The 17,157-nt window shown below is 42.9% G+C and overlaps 1 long non-coding RNA gene across 1 annotated transcript in view; it reads left to right on the top strand.

The window, feature by feature from the left end:
• Nucleotides 1-1,248: 1,248 nt before the first annotated feature.
• LOC141371441 (uncharacterized) overlaps nucleotides 1,249-17,157 on the top strand; it is a 93,503-nt gene continuing 77,594 nt past the window's right edge. The window contains exons 1-2 of the long non-coding RNA XR_012376394.1: nucleotides 1,249-1,326; nucleotides 12,169-12,297. This is a non-coding gene — a long non-coding RNA (uncharacterized lncRNA). The remainder of the gene's footprint in view (nucleotides 1,327-12,168; nucleotides 12,298-17,157) is intronic.

Raw genomic sequence — 17,157 nt, 5'->3', positions numbered from 1 at the left:
CTCCTGCATGGGAAAGTGCTTTAAAGAACGGGATACGCTGTGTGTAAATGCCACGAGATCATTCTCCAGCCATTGTCTGGCCTGGCAGTGCATCATGGTGGTGGAGAGTGGAGGCTCAAGGGCTCGACCCCCTGGGTTAGAACCCTGGCACTGCCCCTTGTTGGATACGTGATTTTTGGCAAGTTATTAAACTTGCTGTGACTCAGTTTTCTGGTCTAAATAATGGGGCTGATAAGGATAATACTGATTTTAGAGGATTGTGAGGATGAAAGGCACAATACCTGTGAAGTGATTTCTACAGAGCCCGGCACAGAGTGTCCCCCCTTTCCCCCCACGAAAGGCCTTGTTCTCCTCACCATTACTGTTGGCCCCAGGCAGTCCTTATGCCCCTTGCAGTGGCATAAGGTGCCCCTGTGACACCAGCTGGCTGAGTTGGTGGTATTTGTTCCAGACACGTCTTAGAGGGACGTTAGCCCTTTTCCAATGTCCAAGGCTGCAGAGAATGCCCACATAGGTCCCTCATGGGAGATCTAAGCACAGCTACCAAAGTTTGTCAATTTGGAGACCCCAAATGTTTTCTTTTATTTGGAAGCTCATAATATTCCATCATAAATGTTTCATAATTGCCCTCATGAATTATTCACCTGCAACTTAATAACCTTAAATTTTATGGGATTATGGTTTTATGGGAGAAAAACATTACCAACCTGGGACCCAGCTGTGAAGAGAAAGTGCTGACATTACCAATTTATTTTCACTATGCTGTAGAAGAGGGTTTTTTTGTAACTATGAAATACAGAATATTAATAAAAGAGCAAATAAGCTAAAAGAGGAGGAAAAAGTCCTTACGTTGCTCTTTCTAAAAAATTTAATCTCAAAGCTACGTTTGCAATATTTTTTCCTATTGCCAAGAAGCTGATCTACCTCTGTTATGGTTGGTGTCATTTTCTTCGGTGAAACCAAAGAAAAATTATTCTTTGTTTCCCTTTCTTTCTTATCTGGCCTTTGGCCTTCCTATACTTTTATCCATTACACAATTAATTTTTTAGTCTGTATTCATTAGTAATTTTTAAATTAGTATCACATTTCCCTATCTTGGACTGTTAGAATGTTAGTTTTGGGATGTCCCTGGAGTTGTCTAAGCAGAGTATGGTAATAGAATGGAAAGAGCAGTGGGCAGGAGATTTAAGCATGGGTCCAGACTGCCATTTAACTGATGTATAACATTAGCCGTTTCGTTTTCTCGGCCTCACTTTCCTTATAGGTAAAATGAGAATAATCATGTCCATTCTGCCTACCTCCCAGAAACCTTGGGAAAGTTAATGGGTGAGGAAGCCTTTTATTTTTTATTTTTTTTAAGTTTTTATTTTAATGCCAGTTAATTAACATAAGTGATACTAGTTTCAAGTGTACCATATAGTCATTTTACACTTCCATACATCACCCTGTGCTCATCACAACAAGTGCATTCCCTACCCAAATAGGTGAGGCAGCCCTTTAGAGAACAGAACACTACATGAATGTAAGGAGCTGGCCCAGCAACACAGAGGAGGGAAGGCCAGCGCGTGGCTAGAACTGCGCCCCGTGGAAGGATGAGCAGGAAGGTCCTAAGAGGAAGCTGGTTCATATCAAGCAGCTGGCAAAGAAGCTAATTCCTTTATTCAGGTTGGAGGTTTCACTGGGAGTGGAAAAGAATAAAGCAAGATCATCTTGTCTTTTAATGCTAGGTAGGGGTACAACTGTTGTTCAAACTCTTTTGTTGCAAATCATGGGGTATGAATACACTTTTTAGAATCAAAGACCAGTAGAGATAACGAAAGGTCCAATGTCCCCATTTTACAGATGAGACCTAGTGGGGAATGTAGATTTTGATCAAAGTTCCACAGTGGATTAAAGGCAGAAGCTGGGACCAAATGCCTGGTTCTCTGATTTCTAATACCGGACTCTTGTCTGTCACAGAAAGTGCCGTGGATGTGAAGTAGTGCCCTCTGCAATAGAGGGCAGGGGGTCGCTAATGAAAGTGGGACGGGGCAGGTGTTGGGCAAGGTGGGTGCTGAAGGAGAACAGCTAAGAAATGTGATTCTGCTGTAGGCAGATGAGCCCGACAAGCAAAACCTAGGAATCAATGGGGCATTTTTTTTAGACCGGCTAGACCTGAGTCATCCAATTAAAACAGGAATAGGTGCCCCAGAGACTGCACCTCCTCTCCTCCCCACAGTTTGTGCTGACTTCTAATAACATTTTATTAAAATTCTCTGGGTCCTGATTAATTTTCTTGGCTGCTTTCTTTATTATTGCTCTCCTGGCCACAAGATAAGAACAGTGAGTGCTCTAATGAATGGAGTGAACAGTTGGGCTCAACTCGTTTGGTTGGTATGGCTCTCTGCCCTCTGTCTAATGAAGCTTTGGGGGATTTCTCCCCTTGCATTCTGAGTGGATGATGGGACATGACACCTGCTGGTGTCTGAGAAGACAAGCATTACCTAGAATTCACCCTCTAGGGTAAATAAAGTTTATTTATTTGATTACTGGAGGGTCTACCTGTCAGCTCAGATAGAGAAGTCGCACTTGCTGAGTGCCTTCTGTGTGCTGAGCATTTTCCTGTGTCTCTTCTCTGGGTTCCTAGAGCATCTCGTGTATTCTTCTAACACAGAGTTGCCAAAATATGTTTTCCCAAAAGCACTGCGGGTAATTTGAGGGCAGACACTGTATCTTTCCCTTAGATGCATTCTCAGCCTCACCATGATGGCTAACTCACAGCAAGTGCTCAGTAAACAGATGTTCAGTTGATGAATGACTGCTGGGGATAAACATAGGTTTTCTCCTTTTGGTGCTCACCCCCACACTTACTCTCATTCTTTTCTTTCTTTTTTTTTAAGATTTCTTTTTAATTTATTCGTTTGCCAGAGAGAGAGAGAGAGAGAGAGAGTATAAGCAGGGGGAGCAGAAGCAGAGGGAGAAAGAGGCTCCCCACTGAGCAAGGAGCCTGATGTGGGACTTGATCCCAGGACCCTGGGATCATGACCTGAGCCAAAGGCAGACGCTTAACCGACTGAGCCACCCAGGCGCCCCAACACTTACCTCTCATTCTCAGTTCCATTTAACAGATGACTAAGGCAAGACTCAGAGGCCTAGCCTAAGGTCACACATCTATAATACATATAAATTTTTGTGGCATGAAAAAACCATGATCTTTCTACTGATTAAACATGCTGTATACTTTTATAGACAGTGCCTTATCACTGGGGACCTGCTAAATTTTGGACTTATCTTTATGGCAGACAGGATGCTATAGATTCAAGTTTGCTCTGTCCTGAAAGTATCCTTATGAACTGAGAGGTAGGTGGCTTTAGAAATGGCAAAAGTGGAATGGTGGCATTTAAATTAGAGGTGTAGAAATCGTGGTTGTTAGAAGGGGAGATAATTCAGGATCTTTTCTGTACAGTATTGCAGTTCTCTCTAGCATTGCCAGTGTACACTTAAAATGTATGTTCCCAATTATTTTGATTCTTAGTGGTTATGGACGTTGCCATTGGATGAAGGGCTATGTTAGTTAATAAGGGATGGAGGCAGGCAAGAAAGGGAGGCTGAGAAACTCTTGCATATAGAAAGAATCGGAGAAAACAGAGGGGAGATAAAGATGGAGCAGGAGGATGCAAGGCTCTGGGAGCCAAATCATGGATGGACAAACTGAAACGGAAGGCAAAGAATTGTAGGCTGGTAGGCATGGCCAAGGATGGGCTTCACAGGTCAAGGTAGTCCCCTGAAAAATAGATGTAAAATTTGCATATGTATATTTCACTGGGAATAGGGTATATAGCTTTCACTTTCCAAAGGAATCAGTAACTTCCCAAAAGATTAGGAACCACTGGTTTGGGTTAAATACAAGCAAGTCTGGGTGATGGGCATTAAGGAGGGCATGTGATGTGATGAGCACTGGGTGTTATATGCAACTAATGAATCATTGAACACTATACCAAAAACTAATGCTCTACTATATGTTGGCTAATTAAATTTAAATTAAAAAAATATATGAGCAAATCAAGGAGTTCTAGGACCAGAATTCCAGAATGGGAGGATGGGGCCCAATAAGTTTTAGACTTTTACACTTGGAGGATGGTCAGGCTGTAACACTTAACAGTTATATATATATTTTAGAGAGGGAGGGGGAAGGGGCAGTGGTGAGAGAGAGAGAGAGAATCTTAAACAGGGTGTGAGCCTGACACGGGGCTCGATATCACAACCCTGAGATCATGACCTGAGCCAAAATCAAGAGTCGGATGCTTAACTGACTGAGCCGCCCAGGTGCCCCAAGTGTGTTATATTTTTATAGTATTACTTTAATCCCCCTTTCAGGCCTTTTTCAATATTATTTTAGTGAGTCCTCATGACAGTGCTTTGAAGGGGACCGTGTATCATTTCCATTTTACCGATGAGGAAACTGAAGTGCATGGAGATTATGTAAATTGCCCAAAGTCACATCATTAACAATGACAGAGCCATAATTGGAACTGATCAATCTAATTCCTGAAACTGTCATCCTAATTATACCCATAGGGTCTCTCTAGAGTAATAAATGGAGAATGTCCATCAGGGATGGTGAAAGACTTAGCATTTTTTGCTTGGCATCCTAGGTCATGTGACTATATGACTTCATGGGTGCAGTTTTTCCTAAATGGCTTCTGGTTGGGTGCTTGAACTTATTCTGTGGGAAGGAGTCTAGTGAATAAGGGCAGAGGATATTGATAGTCCCAGAGAACCATCGCAGGGAAGTAACCCCACAGGGCAGCATCAGAAAGGTCCTGGAAATTTGGGTGCCTGGGGGAGCCTTGTGTTCATGGAACAGCTTGAAGGATTCATCCGTGAAGCGGCTTTCTGGAGCAGGCTGTGGAAAAGAGTGTGGATGTCAAGGACCCACCTTTAGAATTTACCCAAGAGAGTTCCCAGGACGTCCCTTTCCACCCTTAAGGTGACCCAAGTGCTTTCCCTGGGTATTTCTCTGTTGTGTGAGCACCGGCACAGAGAAGTGGGAAGAAGTCACACAGGCCTAGGCTCTGCTCTCAAGTCCTGCCCCTCCTGCCTTCTATTCCTAGACAGATTTTGTATATCTTGGAGCCCCCTTTCCCTGTTCTGTGAACCTGGGGCAAGGACCACCTAGGACCACCTACTTCAAAGGGCTATTGTGAGGATTACAGGAAAGCATGGGGGTAAAGCACATTGCATGTAATGAGCACGCCCTCCGTGATTGCTGCTGATTTCCACTTACCCCAGGGAAGATCCATGTCTACTGCTTGCAGAAAACTCTTGTCCCAAACGGATTCCATTCTCTTACCAGCCTTTCTTCAACTCTTTTCAAACCTGTTTCCTCTAACAGAATATGAGCTTGGCTTCTCTCAATTCTACATGAGTTCTGCTCCTTCAAGGGACCAGGAAGACATCTGCGGGCCATCTCCAGTTAGCACTGAATGACCGGGGCTTTAATATAGGGCTATGCTGGAGCTGGCTTGTATCATCTCAGGAAAGCTGATAGTTAAGTTTTTAGGAATTTTGTGAGCTGGTTGGCTTTACTTTGATAGCTTGACATTAGCCAAGATGGCATTTATACCACAGAAAGTGTCAAATACTATAATTAGAGCTTATTTTGCTGCTTTAGGAGCTGGTTTTAAGACATTGACCAGCATGCCACTGAATAGCTAACAGTTATGAAGTATATTATCTGTCGTCTGTTATTGGAAGGGCTTTACAGTACTAACTCAATCCTCACAACCACCTTTGGAGGCTTTTATTATTATTATCCCCCTTTCACAGACTAGGAAACTCAGAAAGTGGGTTGCCAGGGGTCATGTAGCTAGTTAGTGACAGAACTGGGATCTCAAGTAAGGCAGCCTGGCTCCAGAGCCTGCATTCATAGTCAGCGACCCTGCCTCTGGTGGGTTCTTGTGAGGATCCAGTGATTTACATGAAGGACTTGGTCCAGTGCTTGGTACCTAGTAATTGGTTGATAAATATTAGCTGTTATTATTTCTATCAAGGATTCTTAAGTTTTTTGATGTCCAATGGGAATCTGATAAAAGCTGTGGATTCTTTTCCCCTAAAAGATGCGCAATATGTCCAATTACACACATACACGCACACAGTGAGGATATAATAGTGAATACCATATTCATAGATTCTCCAGCATTCAGCGATCCTAAGTCTACCTTTTTGGGAAGGTAGATCCAGAGAAAGGGATCAAATTCCCTTTGCGTTTCTCTTTCTAGCCAGTCATTCCACATTGTTTCATCTCACCTTCATGGACTATTTGTGTACTCTTCCCAAACCACTCCTTCTCGTGTGGATGTGCTCTGATTTGTTTTGTGTCTCTCACAGTGTGGGGTCCAGAACTGTGTAGACTCATAGTTTTCCTCCTGTTTCCTGATCTCTCTACCAACTGATATTTTTTCCTAGTCTCATTTTGCCTCTGCTGTTCTACCTGCAGGGAACTTTATGTCTGAGATCTGGGATATAAATCTGAGCTGTAGTTTTAACACCATTAACAGTACACACACACACACACACACACACACACACACACACCATTACACACCCTAGAAACACACAAGAAGAAAAGAACTCTGAATATGTGCACAGGCATTTGGGGTTTCTTGACTTGCTTTGTCTGGACACTGATGAATTAGAGACATCTAATTGGTACTTTGGTACCCCCTGCCTTTTAAACTTTCCTTGTACTTTTATTCCTCATCTTAAACTCCCAACCTCCGCAATTATGTTTGTTCTCCAGGCCTTAAATTCAGCTCCTACTTTGACCCAAGAAAAGAATGATAACTAATAAAAATTACTTAGTCTATCGTGCAAAATTTGTATATGGCATCTCATTTAACTAAACTCACGCAACAAACCCATGAGGTAGGGGTTTAAAGGAAACTGAAGCTCAGAGAGGTTAAGTAACTTGCTCAAGGCTTCACAGCTAATAACTGGCTAACCTAAAATTCAAACGCACATCTGGGAACTCCAGGTTTGCATGCCTTCCCTTGTTGGGCTCTGATTTCCTTTTCTGCATAACAGCATCTAATAGCGCCCCCCTCCCCCATGCGGTGCCCTCCCTGGATATCCACGTGTATCAGTGGGCTTTAGACGTTTACAGTATGTATAAGACTTAAAGGGATTCCAGTCACTGGGCATTGGGGACATTCTTGCAGGTGGAGGTTCTCCCCGGATTTCTCAAATGCTACCACACAGGTGTTTTTTTCCTGACCAGCCTTGTGCCTCACTGACTAGGTAAGAGCAGGCTATGGCCCATCTTCCTTTCCCTTCAGGAAGGAACCTCAGGAGGAAATGAGGCTCACACCCTTATAGAAAATAAAGCCATTCCTCCTTGCAAGGGTCCTCGAGCTAGATTTCTGATAACTTAGAAAAGCCCCTTAAATAAGAAATACAGTATTTAAAAACCTGACAGGTAAGCATCCTTCCAGCTTTCTGTGGCTCACCAGCGGCCTCTAGTGGCCGGTGCCTCTAAGTGCCATGAGCTTCAAGCCTTGGCTTCTTCCAGGGATCCTTTGGCTGGGTGCCTTGCAGAGTTTTAAAACACAGCAGTAATTCCCGATCAACATGTTTTGCAATACTGGGACAGAAAAAAAATGGTGGAATCAAAAACTCTGGGTAAAGAGTTTTACAACGGGTGATCGAATCCATAAAATCCGGAGTCAGGCTGTCAGTAAAGCCTCTCTCTTTTTAATATTCCAGGCTACAAGCCCTAGGAGGTAGACGATACTATTATCTCTGTTTAGCTGCTAGGTAAAGTGAAGTTCAGAGAGGTTACATAACTAGGCCATACACTGGTCAGTGGGAAGAACACCCAGGTCTGCGTGAGCACAGGCTCTAACCTTGGCCAGGCAGGCCGAAGTCAGCATGTGCTGAGTTGATCGGCATGGCAGTAGCCTGGTCTTGGGAAGAGTAGTGGCAGCTAGCAGTTCAGAATTCATTCTTTGCCAGGCATGTGCTCAATGCTCTTATGTGGAATACTTGATTCACTCATTCTAGCCACCATGTAGGATAAACATCTCCAATTTACACAAGAGGATGTAGACTCTTAGCAAGGTCAAAACTGCCAGAGGTCATACAACTTAAAGGAGGAGCGGGGAGTTAGGACCCAGTTTGTTCAAATCCAAAGCAATTGCCTTAATTTATCTGAATGTATTGCATGCGTGTCCTTGTAGCAAAGCTAGCTTGTTGGTCTTTGGTACTCACTCACCCGAAATATTCTCTTCTCCTTCCTCATCTGGCTCCGTGCTAATGAGAATTTTGGCCAAAAAGAGTGTTAAGAGACTGTGGAAGTCTATTGGTCAGTGTCCCTCAGAGCAAAGACTTTAGTTGGGAGGAAGTCCACTCGTGTGTGTGTGTGTGTGTGTGTGTGTGTTCCATGCTCTGACTGCTGGCAGATGGTGGCTGGAGTGAGACTCTGTCATTTCCTGGAGCCTTGGAGGCTTTCAGTAGATGGAGACAATATAGTGTAGTGGTCATGAGACAGGCTTTAGAGTCAAGAGACATTGCGACAGTTCCTCCACCATTCAAGACTCAGTTTCCTCATCCAGGAAATGGATACAACAGTGCCTACCTCATAGGTAGGACCGTTGCAGGAATTAAAGAAGACAAATGCATATGATATTCTTAGTATAGCACCCGTCTCAGGGTTAGTCTTGCTGCTGTGTTCATGAGGAAGGGAACACACGGTGACTTGGTATGGTTCTCTAGGAAGGTTATCACCAGCAGCACTAACCATCGAGGCCCTGGCCCCTTGTTAGGTCTTAGCAGGTGCAATCAGGTGTGTTGTTCCCCTTGCAACATAGACAGTTCACTTAGCACTTGAAGCAAGAACAGTGTGTTGATGGAAGACAGCCAAAGCAATGAAGTCCCCCTCCCCTAGGGATAAAATGGGGGAGAGGCGGTCACGAGCCTTTATAGAGAGCCATACTAACCAAATCCCTGGCCAGGAGAATATTGAGTCTTGGGAGCCACAGGGGACACAGCCATGGAGGAATTAATTTACCTCAAAAGGAATCACCGTGACTTAATGGCTTTATTGAATCCACGGTTTTTAGCCCATTGATTCCGGTTTAGTTGAATTCAGGGCTGTGCTGGAGCCGTGTCGTTACTTTGCCTGTCCATATCGATTAGCCAGCATCCCTCCTCCTCTGGCCTTGCATTCGTCCTTCTTCACATATGTCACTGTTCCTTTCCTTCCCCCTGCTTTCTGTCCTCCTTTCCCCCATCCCAGTGACTGGTCTGGACATACGCACGTGGTCCAGGCAAACCCTCTGGATTCCTTGCTCATTGGAAGTCATGGCATCAGGCAGATTGATGCTGCTGCCTTGCATTAGGGCTCTTTGTGCTAGTTATAACCATGCTTTTGCTCTAGGATTTGTTTTCTTACAGCTGAGCTTTGGAAAACAAAACAAAACCTTAACTTTTGGGTTCTTTTGGATGATTGTCTTATTTAGCTGTCCTGGGATTTTTAAGGAATGTTTTCAAACTTTAGTGTCCACCAGGATCACCTGGGATCTCGTACAAAAGGACATTTCTGAGCCCAAATATTTTGACTCGGTAGGTGGTTGGTCTCCCTTCTTTTTTGAGACAAACTTCACATGACATAAAATTAACCGTCCTGACGTGCACAATCTAGAGGTATTTAGTCCATTCGCAGTGTTGTGCAAGCATCTCCTCTGTCTAGTTCCAAGACATTCTCATCACCCTCAAGGGAGACACTGTGTAGTAAGCAGTCACTCCCCATCCCCCAACTCCTTCCCAGCTCTTGGTGATCACAAATCTGCTTTCTGTCTTGGTGGATCTACCTACTCTGGATATTTCATATAGATGGAATCATCCAGTATTTGTCCTTTTGCATCTGGCCTATTTCACTGGGCATAGTGTTTGGAGGTTCATCCATGTTGTCGCTTATCTCAGTACTACATTTCTTTTTATGGCTGAATAGTATTTTATTGTAGGCACATACCATATTTTGCTGATTCATTTAAACAAGGACTTCCCTTTGTTCTGTAGCAGGGTGACCTTTGGTCCACACTTTGGGAATCACTTGCAGTGGAGATTATTGGGTTTGCCCCCAGGCAGTCTAATGCCTTGTCAAAGTAGTTTGGAGAGTGCCAGGCCCCCGCTGCCCATTGCCGTTGGAGACGGTCCTAGCAGTAGATGACCAAGGAATACGTGGTCAGGCAGGACAAAGCACTGCCGCCGGGTGCAGACAGGGACCCAGGCAGAGAGGATAGTGAATTGCAGGTAAGACAGATTTGCATTTGTGTCCTGGCTCTGCTGTCTGACTGTTACAAATTCTCAGACCCCCCGGCTCCTTGTTTGTAGATTAGAATAACCACAGTTATCACTCCCACTGCATTGCTGTTTGGACTCAATGAAATCATTTATATTAAGTGCCTGATATAAGGCCTGGCACAGAATGAGTAAAGCGAGGCCCAAAGTGGTCATGATTTTTGTTCCTTTTCCAGAACAGGAATAATATGCAGGTGGAGTCTGGCACAGGTAGCTTGCACAGACACAGGGAAATGCTCTCAGCTGGGTGGGCTGTCCCAACACCCTGTGGCGTCTCCAAGGGAACTCACAAGAAAAAGACCCTGGTATGGGAAAATACGACTCAGTGTGGGACTCTTAATCTCAGCAATAAGGCAGAGACCTTGTTTTTAAAATGAGACATAGTGTCGGAATGGAAGCAGTAACAAGGCTATACTGGTCAGTATTGTCATTGCTGGTCTGATTTCTCTACTAGGAGGTGAGCACAGGGAGGGTAGGAGTTATGTTTGTCTTTTTTACTACTCTGTCCCTAGCACATGTGTAGAGTGCGCACTCAATAAATATTTGTTGCATGCATGGCTGGTTGGATGGCTGGCTGGCTGGCTGGCTGGCTGGCTGGATAGATGGATACTGTGTTATCTCTATGAGCTTAGGACTCCTTAAATTCTTCTGAATCAGTCTCGTGTACTGTTGGAGGAAATACTCTGCCCAAGGTACCCTTCTATGAGACTATTTGGAAATCAGCTCCAAAATTCTTAAAAATATGCACATCTTTTGATCCAACTGTTCTCTATCTTAGTATTTAACCTAAGAAATCCCTGGAGGCTCAGCAAGATGATGGCTCAAGGACATTAATTCTGAGACATTTAGAATAGCAAAATAGTAGAAGTAACTTGCTATCCAACAAAAAGGGGGATTGGTTAAATATATTATGATGCTTCCATTCAGTAGAGATTTCAAAGGCACAAAAATAATGTAGAAGATCTCTTATAACATGAGAGAATGCTCAAATTATGTAGTTAGTGAAAAAAGTGAGTCACACAACCATATTTTGATATACTACCACTGTGTATGTTTGTATGTGAGAGTGTAACACTGGAAAAATATATACTTAAATGCTATCTTGTTCCGAGTGATTTAACTAGAGGTAATTTTAGTTTTGAGCTTTTTGAGCTTTTGTGTAATTTCCATTGTTTATACATTGAACATGTAATCAAATACAATAATATTAAATATTATTAAGGATTATTTCTGATAAAAATTTGAGTCTTAGATCTCTTCCATGTGTCTGAACCTGTGCAGGATATGGAATGGCTTTAGTTATGGGGATTGGAAAGCTATGGGAAAGGGCTGGGGACAGTAAAGCATCAGGCAAGGCTTCTGCAACTTTTCAAGAGTAGGGCATGTTGTTCTCGTTTTGCTGGAAGAGAGGATGTTCTGCACCCCCTTTCATGCGTGTACTCTATTCTCTCCTATATGTCATTATCAGAGGTAAACTGAGGCAAGCTCAAATGACCAGAAATTGAGTTTATTGGGGAATAGCAGAGGAGTTGCAATTTGAGAAAGTCATGCAGTAGCAAGCTACAAGCAAGTCCACTGAGGGTTTGGGGCACACTGTATTTATGGGCAAGGAGTGCAAAGAGAGAAAAATCCAACCAGAGTCCAAGCTGTAAGTTCATTGGCTTGAGGAAGGGGAAAGATTCCTGACAGATGCTCATTGGTCAGGAGGTGAGTCTCAGTCTTCTGTAGACCAGGCATTCATGAGAGACGAGTCTCTTAGTTCTTAAATTCTGTTCTTCTGAGGGTACATGCATGACATTCTCCATTTTATATCCTCTGGCTCCATTTTAGATTGACATCCCTCCACATTAGCTCTGAATACATCCGGGCTGTAGGAGTTTTTTGGTCTACATGGAGACTGGATCCATGTTGTGAGCTTATAACTACTGAGATAACCAGCCACACACTGGTTTCAAGAAGGTAAGTTGAAACCTTGCATGGGCTGAATTGGTCATGCAAATTAATTATGTCGCATGTTCCAGGAAGTTAAAAGAAGGAAATCTGGGCTGACAAAGTGCAAAAGGAATAAGTATTTCTAAGGAAAGTAAGGGAAATAAGATGATAGCTCTTGACCACTGGCTTTTTAGATTTTTAGATAAATATGCAGTTAATTATAATACCCTCCCTTCCAGGCCTGAGGCTTTGTTCCTGGGTCATCTTCTTTAAGGTTAGGTTCTCCCCAGAGGCTCCTGGACCCCTTACACTAGCATGTGGCCTCTGGGTGCTCTTCCAGAATTCTTCAATGTTCTGGCATCCTAGATAGGGATGATTTGGACTCATGCTGGGACCTCTACAGGATTTGAAAACCAGCAGTGATGTTGGACTATGGAGTGTGCTTTATTATTTATTTATTTATTTATTTATTTATTTTAAGATTTTATTTATTTATTTGACAGAGAGAGAGACAGCGAGAGAGGGAACACAAGCAGGGGGAGCGGGAGAGGGAGAAGCAGGCTTCCCGCCGAGCAGGGAGCCCGATGCGGGGCTCGATCCCAGGACCCTGGGAACATAACCTGAGCCGAAGGCAGACACTCAACGACTGAGCCACCCAGGCGCCCCTGGAATGTGCTTTAAAGGAGAAGGAAAGGTGCTAAAGGGACATGTGTAGAGGAGCATCTGCAGTCACATAGAATTCAGTTGGACAGATGAATAGGAGATTTTTGGGGAATACAAAGAGAACACATCATCAGAGGCAGAGGTGCGGTGTCTGAAAGCCCACCAAGGTGGGAGGGAACTCAGCGTGTGACAGGAAAAGACTATGTCAACATGACATGCAAAGGTATTTCAAGGACTAAATAAGGAAGGGGCTTGTATTCCATACTCAGGAGTCAGCTGTTCTATCCTGTAGCTCACTGGTTGCCATTGAAAGATTTTAAGCAAGAGAATAACCTTTAGTAATATGCGCACCCTATCACTCCTATTAATCTGTGAGTTCCCTGAAGGCAAATGTTTGATTTTGGGTCATCTCGGTGGTGGCCTCCTCTGATGCCTAGTACAGTCCCTTATTTATAAATAATTGCTATCCTTGAATTAGGTGCTCAGTATGAGTCTGACACTGTGCTAAATGCTTTATGTGCTGTATTAGAGTTCTCCAGAGAAACAGAACCAGGGTATCTATCTATCTATCTATCTATCTATCTATCTATCCATCATCTCTTTATCTGTCTATTCTGTCGGGACACTGATTTATTATAAGGAATCAGATTATGCAATTATGGCGGCTGAGAAGTCCCAGATCTGCAGTCAGCCAGCTGTGGAGACCCACGAGAGCCCATGCGTTGCTCCTGTCCTATGCAAAAGTCTGAGAACCAGGTAAGCTGATGATGGAAGTGTCAGTCTGCAAGCCAGCAGTCTTGAGAACCAAGAAGAGCAGATGCTTCAGGCCAAGTCTGAAGGCCAGACAAGACCATTGTCCCAGCTCAAGTAGGTTTTGTTATGTTTTCAGGCGGAAGGAGCTCCTATTATTTGAGGGAGGGTCAGCCATTTGTTCTATTCAGGCCTTCAGCAGATTAGATGAGGGCTACCCACATAAGAGAGAGCAGTCGGTTTTACCCAATCTCCTGATTGACATGTTAATCTCATCCAAAAACATACAGGACACACCCAGAATAATGTTTGATAAACTATCTGGGTACCCCTTCCCTCCTTCCACCACCATGGCTCAGTCAAGCTGACACACAAAATTAACCTGCTCACATGGATATCATTCAATTTACACAATGATCTCACCAGGGTATTTCTCTTTTCATTCCTATTTTAGGGAGGAGGAAACTAAACCTTAGAAGGTTTGTATCATATCCATGAATAACAACAGCTGGTGAGTGAAAAAGCTAGAATTAAAACCCAGGCAACTGACTCCTGGCACCACATTCTTAACTACTATGCTAGAGCAAATGTTTTAAAATTGTTTCTGGAACTCTCATACAGAAATTTAACAAACATATAATCACTGATAATAGGTTAATTATATTAAACATCCATTAATTCCTATGTAATGAGTAAATAAATGTACTGTTAACACCTGCCTTCCAACAAATCCGTATTTTAAAACTTTTTTTCTGGTTCTGGAGAAGAAAGACAAGATACAGCAAGGAGAGGGTTGTTCAGCAAACACTGGTTAGTCTGGGAGAGTTCAGGTTCCCTTTCACTCTGAGTGTCCTAGGTCATCCTAGCTGCACATCAGTAAAGAAAGAAATCAGTCCAGTAAGAGGTGGAGGTGGCCAGGACTCTCAGCATGCAGTCAGCTGGGGATTGTCTTGAATGTATTTGAATGAGGTTAGCTAAACTCATTCCAGAGTCTCAGGAGTCCTCTGCTCTGTGGGTTGACCATCACTAATAAGTGGCATGTCTTGGAAATCTATGCAAATCAAATCCTGCTTTCCTATTGATTTTTATGGATTATGAAGATATCAGTAGGCACTACTATATTTCTCACTCTGCCACTCCGTTTTCCTGAGCAGTTCTTATCTTTGAAATACATGCTTAGACGTAGGAGGAGAGTGCTCTGAATTTGAAGAGTTGCTTTGGAAAAGCAAATTTACCCTCATCATTTATTATAAGTTGCAATGTTTGTTATAAATTTCCTTAGATCAGGGCACATATGGATTTATAAGAAAGGATGGTGGAAAATTCTCAATTAATGTGCTAGGATGCATTTTAATATTCTGTTTACCCAACTATTTAATACTTCATCAAATAGATATTGACTGATTGTTTTAATACTTTTTCAAAAGTAGCAAAAGAATAATAAAGCTATTTCAATTTAGGAGTAGGACAAAATACAAAGTAAAAGCAAACAGATAATCTTGTTGAAATATTGACATGATTAGTATTTGGGAGGACATCAGCAACATGACAACATGGGAAGCTCCTGAATTTCCCTCCTTACGTGGATTCACTGAATATTTGGCTAAATTGACTCAGAGGTCAATTTCCTCTGAGAGAAATTTAGAAACCAGTTGAATGACTCCTATACATCAAGAATCTGAGAAAACACCCACATCAAAATGGGTAGGAAAGGTTGAGACAGACTCTTGCCATAAACTTCACCCCTAGCATGGCACCCTACAATTAGGAGGGAAATCCCAACTCCCAGCTTCTCCCCGACCACAAGGATGTGGACCACACATCTAGCACCCCGATTTTAAGACTACCACCAGAGGCACAGGCCCCCAAATTACCTACCTCTGAGAGACATGGGGTCTTGCATTTATGAGCCCCCTGGGACTATAGAAAACAAAGAAGCAACTGGTAAGTGGGTACACAGTCACTCTCCACAGCTATCCTCTCTAGGCTCAGTGAAGAGGGAGCAGGTGAAAATGCTGATTCAGTGCAATTCTTAGCAAAATTTCAGTGGCACTTGTCAGAGAAATAGAAAAAAATATTAAAATTCATATGGAACCACAAAAGACCCTGAAAGCAATCTTGAAGAAAAAAGCTCGGGGCATCACGCTTTATGAGAGATCCTAAAATCTTCTGTTCTAATGAGGTGACTCTTGGGGGGCTCCTGCATAACTTCTGGTTGGGAGCCAGCCACCAGAAAGACCAAATCATGATCAGAAGGTCAGAACTTTCATCCCTGTCCCCATCCTTCAGGAAAGGGAAAGGTTCTGGAGATTGAGCTAATGATTAATCATGCTTCTGTGAGGTAGCCTTCATAAAAATCCCCGAAGTACTGGGTTCAGAGAGCTTCTGGTTGGTGAACGTGTGGCAACTGGGGGAGACGGGTGTTATGGGGAGAGAGCATGGAAGCTTCTCACATCTTTCCTACATACCTTGCTCTATGTATGTCTTCCCTCTTGCTGTTTCTGAGTTACATCATTTTTAATAAGCCAGTAATTGCATTAAGTAAATTTTTTTTGAGTTTTGTGAACACTTCTGGCAAATTAATCTAACCTGAGGAGGGTGTCATGGGAACTTCTGATTTATAGCCATGGGTCAGAAGCATAAATAACAACTTGAACTTGGAATTGGCATCTGAAGTAGGAGGACAGTCTTGCAGGATTGAGTCCTTAACCTCTGGGATCTGATGCTATCTCCAGGCAGATGGTATCAGCATTTAAACTGTAGAACACCCAGCTGGTGTCACTTAGAATTGCCTGATGTGTGGAAAATCAACACATTTGGTATCAGAAGCAAAGTGTAGTAGTGTGAGAGTAAAGGAGAAGCACAGGACGAATGTGTTTTTCCTACTCACAAACCAGATTACAAAGCTATAGTAATCAAAATGGTATGGTATTGACATAAAAACAGACACAGGGCTCACTGGAACAGAAGAGGGCCCAGAACTAAACCCACACAAAAATGGTCAATTAATTTTTTTTGACAAAGCCACCAAAAATAAACAATGAAGGAAGGCTAGTGTCTTCACTAAATGGTGCTGGGAAAACTGGATATATCCATGCAAAAGAATGAAACTGGGCCCCTATCTTATACCACACACACAAATTAACTCAAAATATATTAAAGATTTAACCTAAGACCTAAAGCCCTAAAACTCCTAGAAGACAACGTAAGTAGGAAAACTCCTTGGCTTGGTCTTGGCAATAATTTTTTGGATTTGACACCTAAAACAAAGGCAACAAAGGAAAGAATAAGCAAGCAGGGACTACATCAAACTAAAAGGCTTCTGCTCAGCAAAGAAAACCATAAAATAAAAAGTCAACCTGTGGAATCAGAGAAAATATTTGCAAACCACTTATCTGATAAGAGGTTAATATCCAAGATACATAAGAAATCCATACAACTCAATGGCAAAAAACCAAATAATCCAATCAAAAA

Source organism: Callorhinus ursinus, unplaced genomic scaffold, assembly GCF_003265705.2.
Source record: "Callorhinus ursinus isolate GAN/ISIS: 27379988/994484 unplaced genomic scaffold, GSC_fseal_2.0 scaffold3, whole genome shotgun sequence".
Classification (NCBI taxonomy): Eukaryota; Metazoa; Chordata; class Mammalia; order Carnivora; family Otariidae; genus Callorhinus; species Callorhinus ursinus.
The sequence above is the reverse complement of the archived record's forward strand: the minus strand, read 5'-3'. Positions and strand labels throughout refer to the sequence as shown.